We start from the raw sequence: 9,207 nt of genomic DNA on the forward strand, positions 1-9,207 counted from the left end.
AACTCATCAACTGCTAACATCAACCTGGCAAGATGTGCCATGGGGGTGGGGTACTTCTATCTCCCCACCTGATAGTGGGCAGTCTTCCTATGAGTGAGATAAGCTGGGGGTTGGGGGGCTGGGTAAATGCAGGGCCAGGGTAAATGCTACTGTGGGCTTGCAGAGACTGGCCAGGAGAGCCAGCACAGCACCATCTTGCCTGGTGGCCTGGGGCGATGTAGGCCTCAGTAGGCTGGCCCTGCCGCACTGACCATACCACCAGCCGTGAATCACCCTGTACGAGGGATGGCACAGCCAGAAGCTGGCGCAGCGCTCATGCCATAACTGCAGCAGACCACCAGCTGTGCCAAGTTCTTCACAAGGCCAATAGGGTGAGCAGAGCCAGGGTATGAACCCAAGTCCCACCACATAGAATGTTCTTCCTTCTGCCCTGCCTGAGAAGAATGGGTTGTTGGAGTGGGAAGGGGCTTGAGGCTCCCCTGGGGATTTGCCCACCTGGATATGTATGACCCATGAGTCTAATCACAAAGGCCCTCAGATGCCTGGCTGAGAGTCACAAAGGAGAGACAGCAGCCGGTCTGCACCAGGCTCTCCAGCCACACCAACAAGGGCCCAGCAAAGGCTCTACGAGGGCGGGAACCTCTTCTCAGTAAACAAGAGTGCTCAGAGGAGGGACAGGCTCTCTTGCAAAGGCTCCGAGCCATGGGGAGACCAGCGTAGGACATGCCACAGATACACACAGGGAGGGCCGACTGTCTCCAAAGAGTGCCAGGCTAAGGTGACTCCCACAGAAGTCACAGGGAGAGGGACCTGACAGAGTGGTTCCAACACACACATGTAGGGTAAACGTGCAGAATAACCATGACTTTTGATGACAAAAGACTGATTGAGGGGAAGCTCTGGCCTGATCTTAATCTTTAACTAGGCAGTGGGTGTCGGCTAAGGGCTGGGAGCTTACCACAGACACCGTAAACCTGAACACATTACACGATGCTTCCAATTTCCAGTGACAGAAAATGTTAGCCAAGAAATGGTTCAGATACAAGTGAAAAACAAAGTTAAATCCTCACCTTCTGTTTCTATCAAAATAAATTCTAGATGACTGAAATCTTGAGTGTAAAATGTTAAACTACCTCAGGGTAAGATAAGGGTGTATTTACCTCATTAGGTGCTCAGGAAGGACAATGGGATAACTGAAAAGGGAAAACATTCAATGGATTTCACCACAAAATATGAAAGATCTCTGAAGATGAAAAACTGTCCTAAACAAAAATTGAAAGATGGAGAAAGAATGTGCAGTAGGCCAACAGATGAGGGATGAATTCATACTTTAATAATAAAGACTCCTATCAATGGCTGAGATACACATCAAAACGCCAAAAAACCCCAGCATGGGGCAGGTGGTAACAGGAGCATAGCCATGCTCAGCACAGCTGCGTGGAGGCCAATGACAAGGTCACTGAGGGGCAAGGCCAGGCTGGGTGTGGTTTCCCAGAGGTGGTATTGGTGCTGGCATGGCTGCAATGGAGGGCACCCATGTACCCCAGGTATCAGCATCACTCCCTTACCGCCTTCTGGCTCCCTCTTCTCGGGGAGCCCTGCTACTCTCTTCACTACCTGGCAATTCTACAGGTGGTCACTTTCTCTGTAGCTGCCTCCTCAGCCAGGCTGGGGGCTTCCCAGGGGCATATCTGTGCCTGATGTGGTCACAAAACCCAGTGTCTGATACAGAGCTCAGCACAGGGGTGCTGAATGGCTGAAGGCGAGTATGGGAGATACATGGGTGCTTGCCACCGATTGCTGTCTCAATTTAGTCCCAAGGCCTCCCCATCCCTATCTCCCTTTTGATGTGGGCAGGGCTGCACCCCAGGGCCTACAGAACAGGGAGCCCCTAGCCAGGGCCCAGGTTCTGCTTCCCAGTTTGTGAAACGGCTTCAGCCCAGAGCAGAGATGGCACTAACGCCACTACTATCCCTCCAGTGCCCATGGCAGACATGACTAATCAATTACTATGGCAGACAAGAATAATCAACCACCACATTCAAGAAGAGCAGGACAGAAACAAAAGAGAGGAAAAGGCAGAGAGAAGCACAGAGAAGACAAGAGAAAAACTGGGAAAAGACGAGGAGGAGGTGGCAGGGATACACAGGGACAGAAAACAAGCAAGCAGTGCTAGGAAAGTGGGCAAAAGCAGCAGGCAGGATAAGGGAGACCCTGTGACCAGAGCTATCATTTGGTGTTTGGCTGGTCTGCAGACCTGAGGCCTGGTGGCCTACCAGGAGTTAAGGGGGGCAGGGGCCAGCCCCCTGCCAACCTTGCCCCTAGAAACCATGTCACTCATGCCACAAAGCAATGCCAGGTTCTGAGCCCACGATGCAGCCTGGGCCTCTTCATTCCAATCCAGAGGTCCCCATGTGGCCCAACAGCCCACGACTGAGATGCCTGGCCTGACCTTGATCTGCCCAGGTGGTACACCACCAAATGGCAGCTTCCCACACCCACGGTCATGTGGAACAAGGAAGAAGGAGCCAGGCCCTGTCCCTCCCTGTTCTATAGCCCTTGGCATAGAACACTGAGGTGTCTAGAGGCCTGGGGTCTCCCAAGTTTGTCGCCTCTGCCTTCTCCCCACCACTTGAGTATGTCACTGGCTGGGCCAGGCCGTCCCCGCTGGATACACAGTACCACTGAGAATTCACAGGACTGGGTTGACCAAGCCTCCCATGGAGACATCACCCAGTGGGGCAGGAGCAGATGCCCAGGATGGGGACTGGGCACCCATACTGGTGGAACAAGAGTGACCAGAGGCATTTTTATGAGGCGTCTCTGTAAATACAGCCACCACAGCAAACCCTGAAAGATCAGGGTTCGAACAGGACATACCTTCCCACCATTCAGAAGGACCTGGGGGACACAGGGACCACACAGCCTCCCAACTCTGCCATACTTCCCAAGCACCATACCCTAGTCTTGCTGGAGGAGTGACTACCAGATGAACCCACAAACACAGATAACATCTAAGGACACGGGCCAGCACATGACGGCCTGTCCCCAGCTGGTAGCTCTAGTCTCCCCTGGGCAGCAGGGACCACCTGAGCTAAGAGCCAAGCCTGTTGGGCTATGCTGATACCAGACATGGCTATAGCAGGCATCCAAGTCAAGGTAAGTGAGGATCAGATCCAGCCAATGTCCTGGTTGGTCCACCCCACTGCAGGCTCACCCCTCAAGCTAAATATCAACCTGGTGGCTGCTGACCACACTCAGGCCATCCATGAGTCCAAGCACTGGGAGGCCCCCATGCCCACCCCTGTCTAGCATTGGGGCTGTGCCCACCCAAGTGAGGCTGACCAGAAGAATACACCACCCTGGGTCATAGTCCATCCCTCAGTCAACCACATCTGCCAGGCCCACTAGGACACTCTGCTGTCCTATGCAAAGAGGGGGATGTCTCCAGGCCAAGCCTTGGTTGCTTACCTATCTGGAGGGGAGATTAGCATGTCCCAACATCCATCCTGATGTCTCCAGATCCTGCAGGAAAACCAGAGGATACCTTGTGAAGCCAACCTGTTGGGCTAAGTCCCTTCTAGATGAAGCCAGACCCCTGGTGGGGGCACTGTCATCCCTGACCCCGAGGTCATCCTGTGGCGCTCCTGATGTGTACCCACACGTTCATGCACATTCTCTTATCCCCACTCACCTGGACTACCGCTACCACAGTCCCTTGTAAATATTTCTAATGCTGTTGACTAGCTCCTTCAACACTGATTGTTCAGCTCTAGAATGATAATAACGTCTTCCCCATTCCAGAAAGCTGGGTGTGTCTTGTTGTGATAAACAGCACAGCAAGGAGAACTTCTGCACCAGGATCTCACTGGCCCTACCGAGTCGAACCCAACACCCGCCTAGTCCTGCTCTCCCCACCTGGACCCCACTCCTGCCCTGTGTAGCAGGCCACCTGCCTCTCCTGATGCTCCTTGGGGCCAGCCCAGAACTCATGTCCCTGTGAGAAAGGCAGCCTAACTTCAAGATCCCAGGACCCAGGGGCCAGAGCTATAGCTAAGAGTACCTCACATGCAGGAGCTGTAGCCCCGTGGGCTTCCTGTCTCAGCCCATGACTCAGGAGACACATTCCCTGTCATTTTATCTAGGCCTGGGAACGATGCCAGAGAGTGTGTTATAAAAATGAAAAAACAGGGTGGAGGGGCACCTGGCTGGCTCAGTTGGTAGAGCGTGCAACTCTGAATCTTGGGGTTGCTAAGTTTGAGCCCTACGCTGATTGTAGGGTTTTAAAACAAAACCCAAATCTTTAAAACAAAAACCAAAAACCAAAACCAGGGTGGCACAGAGAGGAGTGGAGGTCTGAGAAAGTCATCCCTGGGGGGTCAGGGGTGATAGAAGCTCTCTCCCCTGGGCTCTACAGTGTTTTCCAGATTGTTCCGAGCCTCTAATTTCCTCTTGTGGACATGGGCTATTTGGGGGCCCTGCGAGTGGGTGTCCCTGCCTCACAGTAGCCCCTTCATCATGAGGAGGGGTTCTGAGTCACAGTGGGATCAATGGAGGAACAGGATGCATCGGTTCAGAGGCAGGAAAGAACGGTGGCCTGAGTCAGGGAGCCAGGCATGTTTGCACGTACGCCTGTATCTGTGCACACTCACTCTTGTGTGTGCCTGGAAGGGCAATCTGGGAGGGAGCCTGCCCCCCTGCTGCATCCGCCCTGCCTGCAGCAGAGGAGCTACTGTTCCTACCCTGAGGTCCGAGGCTCAGGGAGCAGCTTTGCTTGGAGTGTGACATTTCTGGGACACTTCTGCTTTTGGTTTAAATGTTTATATAGGTTTTGTCCCACAGAGCACCACATGCCTTCCTTAGTCCTGATAACTGCCGACCTGGCCTCTTGTTCAGTGCTGGCCTTGTGCAAAGCTTCACGAGGTGCTGCCAAGTGCCTCATCTTACTCTTGCCAAGTGCCCTGGATTGGCCCAACACCCCATTTTACAGATGGGGAAACTCGGTCCAGGATTTGAACTCAGGTCTTCCTACTCCCTGCACCCCCACATCAGCTGGGGATATTTGGCTACAAGAAGAACATGTTCCCTCCCGTGGAGCTCTGGCCAGGCTCAGAGCTCCATAAATACAGAGGAGAGCCAGTATTAGACACCAGTGGGGGGTAGGGGAGGGCATTTGCAGGGCTGCTGTTGGGGGGAGGGCACTAAAGGTTTCCTTCAGGAGGGTAGGGGGAATGGGAGGGTCTGGAGAATGTAGAGTGGTGGCAGCTTTGGAAGGCCCCAGGTCCCTGGGGCGCCCCTGTCACAGGACACTACATAGGTGGGGGCAGGGCAGAGCCCTGAGGGAGTGGACATACGTGACATACGAAAATAGAATCAGTGATGGGATTTGTGATGAGAGCGCAGGGGGTACCTGTCTTGAGAATCCTTTCTTAGAGCCCTCTCAGGGCTGACTTGCAGGCTTTGGGGTCACCCACCTGGCCAAGGACACCTGAACAAGGGAGCCTGGGGGCTGAGGGGGCCACCAAACCTGCCCCTTATCGGGCTCCATCCTCATATGGGGAGGGCCCTGAGAAATGGAGCAGTTCCATCTGCCTATAGTAACCTGGGCCTCCTTTTGCCATGGGCCTCCTCACACTGGGTGCCCCAGAAATCTGTCCAGTCTGCCCCCAGTCTTGGGAAGGTCTGCTGCATCTCAGGTGGGGGCAAGAACCCAGGACACAAGGGGCTGCCAAGCAGCCAGTCCTGCAAAGCCATGGACTTGTCGTGTGTCCGTAGCATGAGGCAGCTCCATGAGCACAAATGGAATCCAGAGGAGAGACAGGGCCCAGGCTGGGTGGGTGGGGCAGGCAACTCAGGGCTGTGGCAGGTGCTGAGGAACCCGCGTGAGGGGTCAGGCAGGTCTGCCTAGGAACCTGCTCTGCACTCAAGCCTCATGCCCTCCTCCACCATGAGAAATCCCAATGTGCTCTTCCAGGCCCCTGGCCACTTTGGATACAATGTGAAAAGGCACCCACTTCTGTTGCACCTTCTTTCACAAATGAACAGAAGAAGTGCAGCCTCATCCTGACTGGCTGGCTCAGAACCCTCACCTGGGTGGTGGCAGGGTCAGCTAAGGAGGCCCTTGGGGCACAGGCCTGAAGAAGGCCTCACTCAGGGCCTTTCGTTGTCCTTGCCCAAGCCCCATTCAGTCCCTGCATCTCCTCTTGCCTGCACCAAAGGTGATGAGGGGCTCTGGTGGTTACTGAGGGGCCTCGCCCCAGGGATCCTTGCTCCTCTCCAGCTTGTACCCTGGACAGGCAGACTGGAGAAAGCAGAGCTCTGGCCCTACCAGGTGCCTCAGGGAGGGGTCCCAGCACAGAGGGGGGCTGGGTGGAGCCAGTCTTGCCTGCCGTGGTGGTCCCTGGTGCCCTCTGGTGGCCGTATTCAGCTAGTTGTGGCTTTGCTAGAGGCTGTTGGCTCTTCAGGATCCACTGAAGCAGTGGGAAGGGCCTGTGCCTGACACACAGTAGGGGAAAGGAGGAGGGAAAGATGTGGATGAATGAAATGGGTGTCCATCAGCTCAAGGCCTGACCTGTGAAATAAGCTGAGATGTGCAGCTGTCCCAGTCAGGAAAGCCCAATATGGGATCCCTGACCCCATGTTCCCTCTGTTTATTCCCTGATTCTGGGTCTTCTGCTGAGCAGCCCAAAACAGCATCATGGTCTTGATGGAGGCTGATGTCAATAAAACAGATGCCTTCCCCTGACTTGAGCCGCCACTGAGAAGTTCCCAGAACCCCTTTTGGCCCCCCTGGCAGTCCTCAGGGCTTGCCTCCAGGACAAGCTTGACCCCCACTCCCTCCCACTGCTGAGGCTAGGCCAGGTCACAGGGCAGATGCTAGGGGCTGGCTAAAGCTCTAGCATGCCTAGTGTCCTTGCTTCCCAGCTGTGTGTAACTCTTGGCTCCTCTGGAAGGTGCAGGATCCTACTGCTCATGCCCCTCAGGCCTGGCCCCTGGGGAGAATAGAGTGCAGTATATCTACCTTGAATCCTTATGCAGCATAAATAGGGATGGAAGTACAGTCCTGCCTTTACAGAGCCTCAGAGATGCAGAGACCCCTGGAACTGGGAAGAGACCTGAGGGGCCACCTCTGGAGGGGGTGCCATGCAACCCTAATATGGCATGGTGGGGGGCTAACTTAGCAGGACTGAGGACTGGCCCAGCTTATCTGGGAGGGTCTTGGTCAGCAAGTATTTGTGTCTGTAGAAAAGACTATAAAGAAGATCAGGGCAGGGCTGGCTTGGCTGTGACCTTCCTAGGCCAGCACCAGACACCTGAGCATAGTGAGTGCTCTGTGCCCAACCCCGTGCTGGGTGCTAATGGACCATAGACTTGAGGGAGCAGGGGACAGACATGGCACTGTGGGTGGGACAGGGCAAGGCTGGGGGAAAGCATGCATTCTTTTTTTTTTTTTTTTTTTTAACATTTATTCATTATTGGGAGACAGAGAGAGACAGAGCACGGGCATGGGAAGGGCAGAGAGAGGGGGAGACACAGAATCTGAAGCATGCTCCAGGCTCTGAGCTGTCAGCAGAGAGCCCGACGCGGGGCTCGAACCCATGAGCAATGAGACCATGACCTGAGCCAAAGTCTGACGCCTAGCTGACTGAGCCACCCAGGTGCCCCAGAAAGCATGCATTCTTGATTCACAGCCCCACTTGCTATGGCAAGACTCAAGGACTGGATCACCTGCTCAGGAACTACTGGCCATGGGCCCAGTATACTGCCTAGAGGCTCTGACTGTCTCCTGTGTCCAGAACTGTCCCAAGTCCAGAGATACAGTAAGCACAGGACAGGCAGGACTTGCTCTGGACCAGCAGACCTCTGGTGGTGGCCCACATCTCTAGTGGTCGGGGCAGAGGGAGGGGATGGAGGCTGTCAGTCTACCTTTGCTGCATGTCTTCATGGGAGGAGATTGCCCTCTAAGCCTTAGTTAGTTGCCCAAGCCCCTGGGCTTATAAATCCTGACTTGGTGTGTGCCCTGCACAGTGATGCAGGTGACAACAGGAAGGGGTGTGAGAGGCGGGTGATCACCTGAGGTTACATGAAGAGCCTAGCCCAAAGGATGAAACCCTGTTGGGGTGATACTTTTCCATGTATCTAAACATGATTGGGTCTAAAGGGAAAACAAAGTCCCTGAGCAATGTTTTCAGTGATAACGCTACGCATAGGTTAGAAACGGTGACACGTTGTAAGTACACAACGTTTAATTAAAGATTAAAATGGTAAGGCTCAGGATATCAGGCTGCCTTCCCTGGGGGAACACCTCGGCAAACCTAGGCTGAGTACCACCCCAAGTGGGGAGGACGCACCTCTGCCACGGGCCCGGTATCCCACAGAGGGGACTCAGGGGTGTCAGGAACGGGGGATCCCCGGTCGGGGCGGCCCCCGTTCAGGGCACCAGGCAGGAACCCCGGGTGGCATCCCCTCCCTCGTCCTCTAGGCGGCGGGAGCACCAGGAGCGGGGACATCCCCTTGGCCCCGCCGTGCCCTCGCGCGTTCCGGTGGCGCGCCGCCCCGGGAAAGTTCCTCCGGCCCCGCCGTCCCTCTGACCGCTGGAAAGTTTCCGTGGCTACGGGACCCCAGCCGCAAGGCACCCGGCGTCGCGCAGGGCAGTAAAGGCTGCGGGTTCCGGCCGAGTCTCCACGGGGACGCGCGGTGCGGGATGCCCTGGCCCAGGCGGCAGGGCCCCGAGACCGCGCACAAAGGGACCCGCCCCCGTAGTTCAGGGTCTCGCGCACCGCAGCGCCGGCAAGGTGCAGGTGGGGCGGGGCCCGGCTTCTACCCCGGCAGCTACACCCGGCCAGACGTCGATTCCCGGTTCAGGACCCCATCTCGACCCAGCCCCTGCTAGACCGCAGTTGCGAACCCGTCCCGGACCTCTGGCCTCGTCCCAATCCGGGCCCCGACCTCCGGACCCCGCCCCCCCCCCCGGCCCGAGCCTACCTGGAGCGCGGCGTGGGAGGCCCCGCAGCGTGGCCCCCGCCCCCAGACGGGCGTCCCCAGGTCTCTCGGCGCACGGGGCGCGGCGTCCCCAGGGCGAGGCGCGGTTACCGGTCCGCGGGGGCTCAACTTGGACAGGTGCAGGGGCGGACCCCTCCTGGGCCCAGCGTGCAGCCCCAGGGCCAGCCCTTCCCACCCCTCGCGCGGCCCGTGCGCAAAGAGGGT

The 9,207-nt window shown here is 56.3% G+C and overlaps 1 protein-coding gene across 7 annotated transcripts in view; it reads right to left on the reverse strand.

The window, feature by feature from the left end:
- ARVCF (ARVCF delta catenin family member) overlaps positions 1–9,207 on the reverse strand; it is a 49,766-nt gene extending 40,559 nt beyond the window's left edge. For 3 of the 7 annotated variants that reach the window (XM_040465053.1, XM_040465054.1, XM_040465052.1), the window contains exons 1-2: positions 8,986–9,205; positions 3,472–3,525 (exon numbers count right to left, since the gene is read on the reverse strand). The gene's annotated coding sequence lies outside the window, so the exon portion shown is untranslated. Of the gene's footprint in view, positions 1–3,471; positions 3,526–8,985 lie in introns of all 7 variants that reach the window. The other 4 variants (XM_040465056.1, XM_040465057.1, XM_040465060.1 and 1 more) reach the window with 3 other exon arrangements.

This window comes from Herpailurus yagouaroundi, unplaced genomic scaffold (genome assembly GCF_014898765.1).
Source record: "Herpailurus yagouaroundi ecotype Mexico unplaced genomic scaffold, PumYag 545, whole genome shotgun sequence".
Lineage (NCBI taxonomy): Eukaryota > Metazoa > Chordata > Mammalia > Carnivora > Felidae > Herpailurus > Herpailurus yagouaroundi.